The sequence below is a fragment of the Micromys minutus genome (genome assembly GCF_963924665.1).
Source record: "Micromys minutus genome assembly, chromosome: 12".
Classification (NCBI taxonomy): domain Eukaryota; kingdom Metazoa; phylum Chordata; class Mammalia; order Rodentia; family Muridae; genus Micromys; species Micromys minutus.
The window spans coordinates 9975240-9990901 of record NC_137981.1 but is presented as its reverse complement, the minus strand read 5'-3'; positions in this window follow the sequence as shown (position 1 = coordinate 9990901).

Here is a 15662-nt window from a genome sequence, read left to right as displayed (position 1 = left end):
AATCAAGCTAGTTCACCTTGATTTAGTTCACCATTATCCTTCACTATTTCCATCTTGACTCTCCTCTCCTTCCTCCTCTCTCCCACCTTACAGAAACTTTGTCCCCACCCCACTCTCTACTGCCCAATCATGTGTCACCTTGATGTCAGCCTACAACACAGACAAAATTAGAGACTCACATTAGCCTGAAGAAAGCAGAGATAACTTTAGATAGAACAGAATGAGACATGATCAACAAAGACATTTCACAAAAACAAAAAGAAATCTGAGAAAATAAAATATCTTCTCTAGACACATTTTTATTGAAGAACTTTATTTAAAAGAAACAAAGATAAATATACAAATTTTAAACATTTTTGCATAAAAGTATACAAATACATTTTTGTCAGTGCTTGGTTTTTTTTAATAAGGTTTGATAGTATGCATTAAGATCTTACTAGTTACAATGAGCATAAAGTACATGTAAAACAGGATGTAACCTGGAATTAGTCAAGGTTTTCTTAGTGTATAAGGAGTAAACATAATGTTTTTTCCTTTTCTTTTTTGTTTTTTGAACTTCACACAGTCTGTGAGTTGTTTCTGGGGTGTTCAGAGCTTTCTGGGGTTAGTATCCAATTATCAGTGACTGCATATTACCCAGTCACAAAAGAACAGACATAATATGTAGACACATTTTTAATGTGAGAATGATGGAGTCATTAATCTGTAAAATTTTTAAGGGAAGAATTTTAATTTTTGAATGAACAAAAGGATTGTGTATATAACAAAATCATGCATCCTGCATTCAGAGCAGAAACACATTACTAAAATGTCTATAACTTTTGACTTTATTAGTTCTTTGAAAGTTTCACATCATGTACCCTAATTTCACTTATTTGCCATTTCTTCGTACCCACCCTCCACCCTTGCAGACAACCCCCAACAAAGGAAACTTCTTGTGGTGCTATAGTGTGGCACAATGAACCCTTTTGTCCACCCTTCTTTTCTTGTAAATGTTCTTTGCAGTGACTCATTTGTCTAGCACAGGGCCTCTGACTTCTGCTACTTTGTCAATACTGAATCCTCACTAGGACTCTTCTTGGGTATCCGGTTGTTGCCCGGTGTTATGGAGATGGTATAGTTTTGAATAGCAGTTCATCCATGAGGTAAATGTTGGGAAATTCAAAGCCAATTCAAAGCTCTGGATCTGGACCTGAGAAGTATATGAGCTGGTCTGCCTACCATCTCTCCTACTCTCAAACTCTCAGAGATGGTTCACTAGCAACTCCTAACAACAAGGGTCAACTTGACCCTTCTGTTCAGTTGAGATTCAGGGTCTACTCTTTCAAGTGTTTGAAGCTGGTAAGAGTCATGGCCAACTATCTTACCCTAGTGTTCCGGGGCCAGCTCCCCCACTTTCAATAGATGGTGAAAGATGCGTGCCATAGATGGCAAGAAGTGAAGGAGAGGAAGGCATCTCTGCCTTATCCACACCATTGCCCAGCAGACAAAAAGCAGGGCCAGCTCTCCTTCACTCACATGCTCAGGGTTAGCTCACTTGCAACCTCACATCCAGGGTCAGGTCTACGGTGCTGCCCAGGTTAGGGCATGAACAGTTCTTCTGCTCTCGTGGCCCCTGAGCTAGCTCACTCATGGGCAGCAGATGGCAAAGGGTGAAGTTGGAGAGAGCAGCTCTCCCTTGTTCATGCTGCCCCTCCATATACAGGCTGTGGGGCCAGATCTCCCATGCTCACACCCTGGGGACTAGCTCACCTCCATCCCTGACATCAAACTTAGCTCTACCGTGCTGCCCAGGTGAGGGGCAGGGACAGCTCTCTTGCTCTCATGACCCTTCTCATGAGAAGGAAGGCCAGCTTTCCTTCTCACTGCTGGTGATAAAGACAAAGGGGAGAAGAGGGAATGCCTGGCCATTTTACAACAGACAAGAGTCAGGTCTGGCTCGGCCCTTCTTATACCCTCAGGGCTAGCTCAGACAGAACTCCTACATCTAGGGTCCTCTCTACTATACTTCCCAAGTGAGATGCAGGGCCTACTCTCCTGACTGCTGTGCCATGTAAAGGGCAGGGCTAACTCTTTGGCTCTGATGGTATCAGGGTCAGCTCTTTAGCTTGGCATAGGAGGTAGGGGGTCTTCTCTCCCTTGCCCATGTCATCTTTCTACAGACAAGTGGCAGGCCAGCTCTTCCTTTCTTACACCCTCAGGACTGGCTCACCTGCAGGTCTGATATCTGGGGTCAGCACTACCGTTCTACCTAAGCGAAGAGAAGGGCTTGGTCTCCCAAGAGCTGCATCTGGTGAGGGGCAGGGTCAGTTCTCCTGCTCTCCTGCCTCCAGGGCCAGCGTTCCAAAAATTCCCAGGTGAGGGGTAGGGTCAGTTCTGCACAGCCTTCAGACATCAATATTTCCCCAGGTTGCAAACCAGACCAGGGACAGACATCCATATACCTGGTCTTTGGTGGTAACAGACAGACCTCTGCTGCTGCAAGACCATGAATACACACACACACACACACACACACACACACACACACACACACAAACACACACACAAACACACACACACACACACACACACACACACACACACACACACACACAGTAACCTCGTAAGCAAGGACCCCACCATGGACCCAGGTAGCATCACCAAGTCTCACGTCAGGCTGTGACTCACTACCCTTAAGTCTCCAGTTCTGCCTCTCTTCATTGCTTCCACATCTGTAGGACATAAAACCATGTCAGGAAGTTTGGTAAGGTAGAGACCCGGATATTCAGTGGTCAAACACCCAAAGCTTAGGTGAATCCAAGCTGCCTGTCAGATTCCTGACTTAAAAAGCATGGCCTGTGGTTAGGTAGGCTCAAAACAGAGTTCTTCAAGCTAAGGAAGTACCTGGAGGCCTGGAGGACTTAGCCAATAAGCTTCCCTTCCCAGACATTCCTACCTGCAGAAGGTATTTAATCCCAAACCCACCCTGAGAAGTGGAATAGGGTTTTATACATCTATCTTATGCCATGAAAATAGACTGTTTGAAACTGTGGACTGGCTCTACTCATCATAATCCACCATGGAGAGACATGAGGAGGCCTTTGCGTGCAGAGCCACAGCCTGATCTTCTGCACAAGGCCTCTCTGTACTCCCAGCCACAACTGCCACCACCAAGCCTAAGCCTGAGACCCCTACTGCCCTTGGCCTCTTATCAGGCCCTGGGACCTCTGAACTCATTATGGCTTTCCAGCACCTAAGACTGTACTTTCCCACCCCCAAAGCAGTACCTTGGTGCTTCTGTATGGCCCAGCACCAGCCTCCGTCGCAGCATGTGACAGGTGCAGTCAAACCCAGGCATTCTGACTCCCCAAGGGGTTGTGCCCAGTGGCAAAGGGGATGTGTGCCCAAAACCCTGTCCATGTCTCTCTGTAATCCTTTCTCTTTTATTTCCCCACCACTTGCTTGCTCTTCTTAATGATGCCAGGGTCTCTGAGTGACTGGGGTGATTTCAGGAGAGGTCTCAGGAGTGCTATGCTCTGATTTTGCATATATGCAGCTGTAGCCATGGACACATCCTCTTTGGTTGGTGGGAACTCTCCGGGGAGCCCTGGGGGTCCAGTAAGTTGATATTGCTGTTCTTTCTATGGAATTGCAGTCCCCTTTAGCTCCTTCAGTTTTTTTCCCTAACTCTTCCATTGGGGTCCCCAGGCTTAGCCCAAAGGTTGGCTGTGAGTACCTGCACCTGTATTGGTCAGGTGCTGGCAAAGCTTCTTAGGAGACAGCTATACCAGTCTCATGTCAGCAAACATTTCTTGGCACCAGCAATAGTTTTGGGATGGGATGTACTTTCTCCTCAATCTAAATGGAATCTTTTGGGATGAGAGACTTCTGGGTTAAAGTACATAACTAAAACCCTGGCACTTACCAACTGTCTTTCTGAGACTCTGCACTTTGTTAGCCAAAGAGCATCTTTGGGTCACAGGATCCTTAAACGAGTCCATTTTTCAAAGAAGCAACCCTGGCATCTGATAGTGTGTGATTCTCCTTGTTTAAAGTTACTTCCAGTATGGAGCCATGAAGTTAGATCAACATACTCCTGTGGAAAGACAGAGTCACTCTAAGAATAAGAATCACATTCTGTGGTAAAATAGAAGACACAAATTTGTCTAACAAGGAGTAAGTTAAATATTCCTGACCCAAACAAGTCAGGAAAGAAAGGAATAACCAATAGTAACATTTATCACTGCTAAGTGAGAGTAACATCTTAGGCTCATATTTTTTAATGTCTGTCTGATCATCAGTTAGTAGAACTGTTTGGACTATAACATGTGAACTTATTTGGGAAGGTGGTGTGTCGCAGTGGGTGGACTTTGAGGTTTTGAAAGGCACTCCAGCTCCCTCAGTCTCCCCCACCCTCCTTATCTCCCCCCCTTCTGTGTGTGTGTGTGTGTGTGTGTGTGAGAGAGAGAGAGGGGGGGGGTGGGGGAGGGATATGTAGTACAGGCTCAGTGTAGGCTCAGTGCTGTTTAACTATGATCTCAGTACTTGAAAAGTCAAGGCAACAGGATCAAGGTTTAAAGCCAGCCTGAGTCACACATGTGTACAACAGTATTTCTGTTTTCAGACATAACAACTACAAAGATTAAAAAATAACTCTTACAAAATCTCATCAAGGTTAATAATAAGAAATCATAAAACAGTTTGCACAGTGCCTAACACAAAGTGAGTCTGCAATAAAGCTTAACTGTGAGCCTTACTATTCTCCGTAGTTTTATGTTTATTGACCAAGACCATTTTGAACAGATGAAGTTATTTGTACCCTAAAATTAAACCATAATAACATGTAATTTATTAAAATATATAGTTACAATTCTCTTTCATTTCTAGTTCAGAAGAAAAGCTGAAGTTCATAAAGAATTTCTGTAACAAAAGGGAATCTGATATTCAATTCACAATCAATAGGTTGTGGCTGTTAAGCTGGATTCAGCTCTTGACTCATAACTTAGTGAGATTTTCAAAGCATACTTTGCTTCCAAATACTCAGAATCTCATAGTTCTTGGCAAGAACTTGGAGTTGAGTCATCATCCACAGTTAGATTTCTGCATTAATCATATGGTCCATCATTTATAAAAGAAAGGAACAGAAGTACTCTGGAAGCCCAGGCATCTGATGGCAGGATCATTTGCTATGTTGCACTGAATAATCAGCTTTTGTTTTAAAATAGTAATCTTCACTTCACAGCTGAGGATATACCAGGTATTCAGTGAAGACCTGCTGTGGTTACTAAGCTGAATAGACTTGGTTCAGTGTTTATAAGTAACCATTCTTAAGGACCTAAGTCATCTGCCCAGATAACCTCTGTCTTAAGCTGCATTTCCTCAAAATCAAGGAGTCTAAAAAGTCAAAAATCAAATGCTTTGGCAAATCACCCCAGAATGTATGGATTACTAGGACGAATGCTATTTATTCCCCAATACAACATATGGCAAGTTTGTCTTTATTTCATTATATTGTTATTTATTCAATCACTTATTTAATTATTCATTCATTTGTTTGTTTGTTTGTTTGTTTATTGTGACTTGGGTGAGGGGCAGTTCACACCTACCATGGAATGTGTCTGGCAGTCATTAAGCACTTTTCAGGAGATTATGATCTTCTTCCATAAGGAGGTTCCTGAAGTTCAAACTCAGTTTACAAGTCTTTGTGGAACGTGTCTTTACAATTTACCAACCCATCACAAATTATCTTCAATTAAAAAGGGGAAGAAGAAGAGCAGAATAAGTAGAGGAGTAGAACTCAAAGGGGGTAGAGAAAGAAGAGGAGAAGGAAGAGGAGAGGAGGCAGAAGAGAAGACCCAACCTGTCATGATGACACACAGCTGGATATCATTCATAGCTTGACTCCTATTTTCATGCCTCGCCTTTTTATTGATGCCTTCATGCAGAATCCCTGAGGTAGCCATAGTCTCTGACAACACTCATCTGCCTGGGCTTCTATATGTCAGACACGTACTAAAGGCTGAGTGACACTTAAAGATAGAGGCGTACAAATCCCCTGGGAAAGTGATTCTTAAAGATGGCCTCTGGAGGCACAAGACCCTCACAAAGCTCACTGGGTAGACCATTACCCAGATACCCTTGAACCAAATGAGACACCCAGGAGATTCTCTTGAAAGGATTTAGTTACACAAAGCTTTTCTCCACCAAAGAAGGAATGGATGCTGTGAAGAAAAGCCAAAAAGCCAGAATAAATATCTGGGGGTAAGGGGGGTGCTGAGGAAGCATTTTCCTTGCCAGGCCTCATGTGACTTGTTGTAGCCAAATTCTAAAACTAGAATAAAAAACTAAGAAACTCTTCCATGGATTGGAGATATGGCTCAGCCATTAAGAGGACTCACTGTTTCAAGGTTGTTACTGGAGCAAAATTTATAGCCTCTGACACTCATATTTAGAGGTTCACAAATGCCTATAATCGAGCTCCATGAGACATGCTCCTCTGACTTCCAGATTTCTGAAGCATTTGCAGACCATGTGGTGAGTAAATAGAAGGTCACCCCTCCCACCCCCCCTCTCCTCTCTCCCTCCTCTTTCCCTCTCTTTCTCCTCTTCCATCTCTTTCCTCTCCCCTCCTACACACAGACACTATGAAAAAATGTTTCAAGTGTGGTTTTCTTATCTTTTTCTAACCAGGATATTTTCTTTAGACACAGTGTAGTAAAAGAAATAAGACTCATGGAAGCCTATACAAAGACAGATTAGAGAGCTCACAGTCCATTGAGGTTTTATATCGAGTAGAAAGCTAGAATAAATGAGGTTAGGTAGCATAGGTATTTTCAGAGAGCAAACCATGTGCATGGAGTCCTGAAGGCCAGAGGCACTTTGATCCCAGGTACTTAGTAATTTGTGGCAACTTGATATACAACATTATGTTTCTGATCATGGGTTTTGCCTAACTCATTTATTGCAGGAAATGACAGTGAATCCAGCGCTTCTGATGTATGTATCTACCAACTTGCTCTAGCCCAAATAACCCAGAGACAAAACAGCAGCATAAAACCCATTTATCATTCTGAATTAAACACTTGCTGTCACATTGTGAAAATGTGTCCTTTTTGCAATCTGTGTGGAAGATTAAAGATAAAAGATCATGCCTGCACACACACACACACACACACACACACACACACACACAAGTAATGACATTGAGTTTCAACCTTCAAAGACAACAGGGCATAGAATTTTATGGCAAACAACCTAATAATCTTAATGCCAATAACTAGCTTAATTTAAAACATGGTCCCGTTGTGTCTACTTTAAGATGGGGGTGGGGGATTAGTACTTACTGATAAGCATACAGAAAAGAAGGCTTTGGTGATTTTCATTACCATAGTGCCTATTACTGCTTCTGTGCCTTTTTTAAAAAATTACCCTTATTGCAAGTAGGGTACAGTCAATTTGTGCATATTGGATTTAATTTTCTATTAAGCAAATAAAAAATGCTTAAATGCAATTTATAGATCTCCTTTTTTCTCTCAAATGTTGTATGGCACTTTCATTTCGAGTGCCCCATGAATGACCTCATGCTGAAAACATTTCATTTTGCATTTTCAAAGTGCAAGCAGAACTCATTAAGCGAAAGAAATGTAAGCCATAATTCATGTAGAAAAGAAAATATTCCAATCATAACCCAGTGGTTTTATAGAACCAATATGTTCCTGGTTCAGTCAACATATGAATGTGAAATGAGGTTGCATTTTCTTCCCTATCCCAAGCTACTTTACTCAAGTCCTCTCCTAAGAACAATGGGACTCACACTCTCTCCCTCGAATGATCCTCAGCTTTTTGATACTTTTCCAGGTTGCCTGTCACCTCTGCCTCCTGTAACCTGCCAACTATCAGCGAACTACACTGCATGAGTGTCCTCTGCCACTCACTACTGCTGCAGCCAACCTGGAGTTTTTGAGGGGACATAAGAGCAAAGTCTCTTTTGAACTCACTAAAATAATCTACCACCAATTAGTTATTATTCAGAACTGTATATTCTGGCTTGCTACCATAAAAGGGGAACCTAAATGAGCAATCGCAGGGTCTTAAAAGGAAGGGTATTCACAGGACGAAGCAAGAAGGTACATGCACAGGCCCCTTTCTTGCCTTGAAAGCCCATCTTTCAAGGTGAGAGCTGACTGGGGATTGGAGGAGAGTCTGTGGCCTGAGAACTCAGGATTGGAACACACAGAGGTGAGAATGAACGTGAATCTGGATTAGGAGATTGTGGTTTGAAAAGTGAGCTCTCTGCCTTGGTGAGCACACTGCCAGCACTGATAAATTGGTTGGTAGGAATGTCCTGAAGGAAGCAATCGGGTTATTTATTGGTGTGTGGTCTTATCTTTCTCACCCACACAAAGCTTTTGCTGAGACAAATGACTCAATGGTGTGAGCAGAGCTAGATTAGGACAGAGTACACAGCTTGACACATAGGTCTCAGAGGCCCCCAACAACCATGGAACAGGCTCAGTTCCTACCTACCATAGCCGGTTCACCTGGGCAGTGAAGCATTCCTATCAAAACCATCAGAGCCCATAGTCCTAAACTTAACCCAGACATTCAGTGAGAATCCAGCAAAGATGTGTGTGTATTGGCACTGGCACTAAGGCCTCATAAAATAACATAAAACAAGGGCATGAGGTCATGATTACTCCCAGGTATGGCTGAGGAAAAGGTAAAGGATTTTACTTCAGACATGAGAAAGAACAGCCAGAGGCATCAGGAAGGGTCCAGACTGAACCAGTTCATAAGAGGGGAGAGGAAGAGAGGAAGTGAATAGTACAAGTCAAGAGAGCAAGGAGCAAGCTAAGCAGGAGCCAAAAGGACCATGGTTGAAATGGCCAGAAACACAGAGGAAATCTTAGGGAAGGAAGCAAAGCTCAGCCTGGAGCTGGAGAGGTTTAAGGTAGGGGGCAGGTGTCTGAAGAAGTCTTGTCCCTGGTTTCTTTGGTCTCTGACACACACTGCTACATTTTACAGACAATGGCTCACATCCGTAGCTCCAGCATTTGGGAGTCTAAGACAGTAAGATCAAGACTCCAAGGCCAGCCTGAGCTGTAATAGCAACATCCAAGCTAGATGAAAGTGTACAAGATTCTGTCTCAAAAAATCCGAGGAAAACTAAAACCAAGAAGTAAATACTGTTACATTTTGCAGTACCGTATTGTCTAGAAACTATTGCTAAAATATTCTGTGTGCCTATGATTATCTTCCCACTAGCACTGGCTTTCCACTAGCCCATCAAAAAACACATTTACCCTAGGTATAGGAGAAAATAATAAATGGCCTTGTTCTCTGTAATTAATTTTGCAACTGAAAGCAGGGCTGTAGGATGCATGTCTGAGCTCTATAGCCTTCTCTTCTTTTTCTTTTCATTTTGAAGCAAAGTCTCGCAAAGTTGACCAGAAGACCTTGAACCGACTCTATAGCCCAAGCAGGCTTTGAATTTGTGTATACCAGCTTAAGCCTCCAGGATAGTGTGCAACACAGAATCTTATTCTAGCTATCATAGTTGGTTTTTTTTTTTTTTAATTTTCTTCAATATTTTTAAGCTATCCATGCTACACAAAGCAATGTATATAGTTATTTCAATACTTATTAAGGTACTGATACACTCTTCACAGACTTAGGAAATTCATTCTAAAATGCATATGGAGTCACACATAAGCACACATAATAGAAATACAATTGTCTATTTGGAGAATAAAAAAGAACAAAGGATGAAGTACAGCCCTGAGTGATCACCAGGATCTCAAAGCTGTAACAAACAAAATAGCATAGCATGGCATGAAAACAGATACATTGATCAATAGATGAGTCAGAATAGAGCCTGAAATAAACCCACACAATAACTCTTGATGAGAATAGGTGAAAAACTTCTCAATAAGATGTTAGGAAATCAAGATCAACAATAGCACATTAAAGAAATCAATATCCATAACCACGTGGGATTCATGTCAGGACACAGAATGGTTCATTATATTCAAATCAATGATCATATTAACCATGTCAGCAGAATGAGGAAAAGATCACATAATAATCAGTCAATAAATACACAAAAGGTATTCAATACAATTCAGCATCTTTCACAGTAAAATTGCAAGGCGATTACACATACAAGGAATATACCTCGGGGACTGAAGAGAAGGCTTGTAGGTAAGAATTGTTGCTGCTCTTACACAAGACCGGATTTGGTTTCCACAACCTTCTGTAACTCCAGTTGAGACCTAATGGCCCTTCTGGCAATCACAGCACACATGTGCTACACACACATGTGTGCAGGCAAAACACTCATACACATACAATTAAAGCCAATAAAAACTGAAGTTTATTTCAATATAGCTAAGGCTACTTATAACAAGCAAAATATGATATTAAACTGAACGTGGAGAAGCTGAAAGTCTCTTCCTGACTTAAAGAACAAGAATACTTGTTCATTCTTAAAAGTCCTAGCCAGAGAAATCCTGCAAGAGAAGTAGTAAGCACCCCAAGTGAAAGTAAAGTTAAACCATTGCTGTTTGCAGCTGATAGGAACGCATACAGAGAACCCCCAACTCCACAACCATCTACTAGAACCAGCTCGCAAAATCATCAACATTCCTATGTGCCAGGGGGAATGATCTGAAATAGAAACCATGAAAGCAATCACATTTATAGGAGACATAAAAATAAAACCTGAGAATAAATGAGGAAAAAGCCTAAAGAGTTCCATAAAAACAATTGTAACACAATCCTGAGGGAAACCAAAGAGGTGCTAACTAGTGTGCATTCTGGGTCACTGTTTTCACTTGTCTCAAGGAGTGTTAAAGACTTTCCTTCTTGAGTTCTTTCTTGCTGTATCCAACTGGTTGTTCAAAATGAAGTAGTGGACTGAGAAATTGGGTGTTGCTTGAGTTTTAAGGTCCAAAAAACACATTAAAATCCAGGTATGATTGTGACTCATACTCAGTGTCAAGAGACAGAATCTGAGGAGTTCACTGGGCTTCCCAGCCCAAATGTTTTCCCTAACTGAGTTTGCCTTGAAACAATAAATTAAAGAAAAAAAGAAGACATCCAAAACCCCACAGAAACTAATAATCTGGTAACTTGTGGTATCTCTGGGGCTAGACCATACCTGACTGTCCCAGAGTATTATGCTTATCACAGACTCTTCTTCCCTAAACTTTATCCAGAGCATTGTTTCTCAGTCGATCATTCTTATAAACCATAATACAAGTAGTTTGCAGATAGGTGACCTCTACACTATCTCTAAGATAAGAGCTACATCAGATTCTTCCCTAGGTTCTTAAGCTATAGAAAACCTCCACTGTTGGTGGGATTCTAAACTGGTACAACCACTCTGGAAATCAGAATGGCAGTTCCTCAGAAAATAGTACTACCTGAGAACACACCTATCCCACTCCTGGGCATATACCCAAAAAGTAGCTCCAACATCTAACAAGGACCCATGCTCAGCCATGTTCATAGCAACCTTATTTATAATAACCAGAAGCTGGAAAGAACCCAGATGCCTTTCAACAGAGAAATGGATACAGAAATTGAGGTACATTTACACAATTGGGTACTACTCACTTGTTAAAAATGAGTTCATGAAATTCCTAGGCAAATGGATGGAACTTGAAGCTATCATTCTGAGTGATGTAAGCCATTCACAAAAGAGCACTCATAGTATGCACTCACTTATAAGCAGATACTCTAGCCCCCACCCCCAACAAAAAAGCTTGTAATACCCAAGAAACCATCCACAGAACTTATGAAGCTGAAAAAGAAGGAAGACCGGAATGTGGATATCTCAGTCCTTTTTAGAAGGGAGAACAAAGCAAGGGAGGAAATATAAGGTCAAACAGAGGAGCAGGGATTGAAGAAAAGATCTACAGAGACTGCCTCACCTGGAGAACCACCCATATGCAGTCACCAAACCCAAGCACTATTGCTGATACCAAGAAGAACTTCCTGGCAGGAACCAGACATAATGTCTCCTCAGAGGCACTCTTAGAGTCATATAGATACAGATGAGGATGCTTGCAGCTCACCATCAGACTAAACATGAGGGCCCCAACTAAAAAGCTAGAGAAAGGACTAAAAGAGCTGAAAGGCTTGCAACCTTATGGGAAGAACAACATTATCAACCATCCAAGGCACTGAGGCAGAGAGAGTGATTGGGAAAGGGAGCACCTTCATGGAATCAAGTTGAGGGAAGGAAGGAGAGGAATGAGGAGAGGGTATAACATTTAAATGCAAATACAGAGAATATCCAATAAATTTGAAAAAAAAAGCACCTTTATGGAAGAGGTCAAGTATATTTTACAGAAGAGTTTCCTATGAGGTCACACATTAAGCTTGATTGTGTACATGGAATTGGAGCAGTTGTTACCAGAAAACTTTTTCCCCAAAATAGCACTATACTTGGATCTGTCTAAAATAGACTGTCCTGCCCCGTGTCAGACTCTCGAACTTTGAATCAACACCAGCTATTAAATTTTGGTGGACCAGATTTCTTGCTTTCCTCAGGCAGGTTGTTTCTCTGCCAACAGTGGTGTTTGCAAAGACCTCCCCAGAGGTTGGTCATTTTATTTTGTTTTTGCTTATTTATTCATTCAGTCACTCTGCCAATTAACTGGAGAATTTAATGCATCCATATTCAGGTTATTACTATGCAAAGTCTTCCTAAAGTAGTAGTGTATTTTTGTACCTTGCTTATTGTTTTTGATTTGTCTGTTATAGTTCCTTTTACTTTGTGGTCACCACGAGGCTTTGAATACTAAGGCTGGTACAAGGCTGGGTAGATTATACCTGAATCTCATAGCCACCAAATCCTGCAAAGTCCGGTAAGAGAGAAGATATAGTGGGTCGATCTGATGCTGTATGTATACAAATGCTTTTGCGTTGTTTCAAGACAAGCCATCTAGGAAGTAGAGAGGTAGCCAGGCCTTCAGTTCCTGATCTTGGTGTTTAAGGCAAAGAGCATGAAAGAGAGAGATGAAAAAGAAGGAAGAGCATGCCATAGAAATTGTAAGCACATGGCCATGATGACCAGCAAATTAAAGTAAGAGAGGGCCAGGCAAAAAAATACCGAGTTATATTTTGGTATATTGATGAGGGTGTGTACAAAATAATATAAAGGGTTGATATCTGCCCCACTCTAGTGCTTTAAGACTTAATATAGAGAGCCTGGCCCAACAGCCAGCCGGAAAGGCGGCTCGTACAGTCTGAGCAACTGGTGAGTGGGAGGCCTAGGCTGCTGGGGAGCAGAGGGATCTCTGCAGAGTGCACATGGAAAGGGCACCCCCTGCCCTGACCTGCCCTGTCCTCCCCGATCCAGTGACCGGGAACAGATCTTAGGAACTTCTGTTCCCACCCGGAGACGACTTCAGGACACAGAGCAGAGCCTGGCCCAACTGCCAGCCGGAAAGGCGGCTCGTACAGGCTGAGCAACTGTGACCTGGAACAGATCTTAGGAACTTCTGTTCCCACCCGAAGACGACTTTAGGACGGAGAGCGGAGCCTGTCCCAACAGCCAGCCGGAAAGGCGGCTCATACAGGCTGAGCAACTGTGACCTGAAACAGATCTTAGGAACTTCTGTTCCCACCCAGAGACGACTTCAGGACACAGAGCAGAGCCTGGCCCAACTGCCAGCCAGAAAGGTGGCTCGTACAGGCTGAGCAACTGTGACCTGGAACAGATCTTAGGAACTTCTGTTCCCACCCGAAGACGACTTCAGGACGCAGAGCAGAGCCTGTCCCAACCGCCAGCCGGAAAGGCGGCTCGTACAGGCTGAGCAACTGTGACCTGAAACAGATCTTAGGAACGTCTGTTCCCACCCGGAGGCGACTTCAGTACGCAGAGCGGAGCCTGGCCCAGCTGCCACCCGGAACCTGGGCTGCCGGGGAGTAGAGAGATCTCTGCAGAGTGCACACGGAAAGTGTACCAGGGACACAGACCAAATACAAGGGAAAGGCAAGAACATATCACTGACAACAAAATGGCAAGAGGAAAGAGAAAGAGTATATCTTAAGGAAACCAAGACAATCTAGCAACACCAGAACCCAGCTCTCCGATAGTAGCAAACATCGGAATTCCAAACACTCCAGAGAAAGAAGACACAGACCTGAAATCATGCCTCAAGACGCTGATAGAGTTACTTAAACAAGAAAGGGAGGAAAAGCAAAAAGATTCAGAAGCTTTTAAAGAAGAAACCAGAAAAACACTCAAAAAGCTCAAAAACGAGACGAAAACAGAACCAAAGAAATACAGGAATGGAAGAGGGAAATTAAAACAGAAATTGACACAATAAAGAAAGCGCTAAAAGAGATAACCCTAGAGTCAGAACACCAAAAAAAGAAATCAGGAGTCACAGAAGCAAGCATTTCCAACAGATTACAAGAGATCGAGGAGAGAATCTCGGAGGCAGAAGATAACATTGCAAACATAGACAAAACAGCCAAAGAAGATGCAAAAAACAAAAAGCTCCTAACCCAAAATGTCCAGGAAATACAAGACACAATGAGAAGACCGAACCTAAGGATAATAGGAATAGAAGAGGGAGAAGAGTATTAACTAAGAGGCACAGTAAATATCTTCAACAAAATCATAGAAGAAAACTTCCCTACCCTCAAGAATGAGATGACCACGAGCATAAAAGAAGCCTTAAGACCTCCAAATAGGTTGGACCAGAAAAGAAATACCTCCCGACACATAATAGTAAAAACATCAAGTGCCCAAAGTAAAGAAAGAATACTAAAAGCAGTAAGGGAAAAAGGTCAGGTAACATATAAAGGCAGACCAATCAGACTCACACCCGATTTCTCAACAGAGACTATGAAAACTAGAAGAGCCTGGACAGACATCATGCACTCCTTAAGAGAGCACAAGTGCCAGCCCAAGCTGCTATACCCAGCAAAACTATCAATCACCATCGATGGAGAGACAAAGATATTTCAAGACAAATCAAAATTCACACAATATCTGACCACAAACCCAGCACTACAACGAATTATAGGTGGAAAACCCAATACAATGAGGGAAAATACAGCCTAGTAAAAACAAGAAAACTCCTAAACAAGAAAACTAAAAGAAGAAAAAAACACAGACACAACTCAACCCAAAAAAGCAAAAATGGCAGGAAACAGAAAAAATTATTCCTTGATATCTATTAACATAAATGGTCTCAACTCCCCAATAAAGAGACATAGACTATCAGACTGGATACATAAACAAAATCCAGCCTTTTGCTGCATACAGGAAACTCATCTCAGAGACAGAGACAGACACTATCTCAAAGTAAAAGGGTGGGAAAAAAACTTCCAAGAAAACAGCTCCAAGAAGCAAGCTGGAGTGGCTATTCTAATATCGAATAAAGTAAATTTCCAACCAAAAGTTATCAAAAAAGATAAAGAAGGACACTTTTTACTCATTACCGGGGAAATCTGTCAGGAGGAACTCTCAATCCTTAACATATATGCTCCAAATAAAAAATCACCCACATTCATAAAAGAAACTCTACTAAAGCTCAAAAAATACATTTCACCCCACACAATAATAGTGGGAGACTTTAATACCCCACTCTCACCAATGGACAGATCAGGGAAACAGAAACTGAACAAGGATACTGCAAAACTAGCAGAGACTTTGAACC